Source organism: Canis lupus, chromosome 2, assembly GCF_048164855.1.
Source record: "Canis lupus baileyi chromosome 2, mCanLup2.hap1, whole genome shotgun sequence".
Classification (NCBI taxonomy): domain Eukaryota; kingdom Metazoa; phylum Chordata; class Mammalia; order Carnivora; family Canidae; genus Canis; species Canis lupus.
Genome location: NC_132839.1, coordinates 84,282,323 through 84,283,932, shown reverse-complemented (window position 1 = coordinate 84,283,932; position 1,610 = coordinate 84,282,323).

The window sequence follows — 1,610 nt, the reverse complement described above, 5'->3', positions numbered from 1 at the left end:
CTAAACAGATGCACTTTTTCTTTGATAATCCAGATATGCCTCTTCTCAGCTACTAATGCCAAGTTACTCATGCAAAGATTGTGAAATTGAATAATGACCTTTAACTTCACATTTTATTTAACTTAATGCACAAATCCTAATTATATTTCTCAGATTATTTTACTAATATTTTTCCTTTGTGGACGTGTGCCAAGAAAATGGAACTTGTTTATTACATATATTAAGGTTATTAAGAAAAAAAAGACACAGCCACTTGTATTTGTTCCCATAGCACTAATTTATGCTATGAGTGAAGCAACTTAAACAGATATTCTGTTTTCTAGCTTCACAGCTTTTTTTTTTAATCTTCAACAGCTAATACATTAGAACAATGCTGAATTACATAGCTGCTGCTATGCAGCATATTGCAGAAGGAACGGTTTGTGTCAGTATTTTTAATTTTTTGTAATGAGGTACTTAAAAATATAATTTCTAATGTTAGTATCCTTTCTTATTTGTCATTTTGCAAAGTTCTTGACCCATCTAAACATTACTTCACTCATTAACAAATAGGAATTATAAAAACGTTATTGTGTTGGTTTGTAGTATAATCAAATTAGATAATGCATCTAAAGTGGCTGGTAGTCAGCATGTAAATAATTTTTGGTCATGTGACCTACGACATTTTTTCACTTTGATCATGTACTTAAGATAATCTTTTTTATTTTTTAAGATAATCCTTTTTAATAAGTATAAATATATCCCTATTTACAGAAAAGAAAACTGAAATTTAGAAAGTTTGTCATATTCTTGCCATTTCTTACAGGAAGTGGCAGAAACAAGAATTGATGCAGATATAATAATCAAAATCCCAGGATTTTTCTATTTCAACACCAACTCATATGTGTATGAGTGTATTTTGTTTTCTTTGTGCACCTAAAGCAGTGAATCTGTTATTGTCAAGCTTGTTAGTGGGGAAAGGAAAGGAGGGGAGTATATTAATGATTTGATTCAGTCCAGTTTATTTAGTTCAGTTTTATTGAGTATCTAGTATAAATAATGATAAATGCCTGAATTACATAAAATCCTTGAGCAAAAACAAACAAACAAACAAACAAAAAAAACCCTCATGGTCTATTGTGGAAGAATTGATTTTTATAGCATAGAATGATAAACAAAAATGTGTTCATTAGACAAAATTGGCAAATAGAAACAAGGTGTCATTCTGTTAGGGATGAGATGTTGTTGGTAGGATGCAGCATACGATATCTTGAGAGTCATAGAGAAGATGATGCTGAAGAAATGTTTTTAGATATAAACAGAGTTTCTTACATTAAGGCTGATTCTAGATGGTGTGAAAAATTGTGAAGAAATAGAGGAACATTATGGTTTTGAAAATAATAAGAAGCTTAGTATCACTAGAAGTGAAACTTCAAAATTTGTTGATGGTGGTAAAAAGTCAGACTAGTCAGGCAAACAGGGACCAAAGCATAAAGGCCTTTTACTGAAATATAAGATCCGCTGAGAGATTGTGGATATTCCCAGTGGAGAAGAAGAGCAACTTCTCTTCGCTCTGCCCCAGAAATTTTCAAGCAAGGAAGAAATCCTAATCATGGTCTTAATCCACTCTG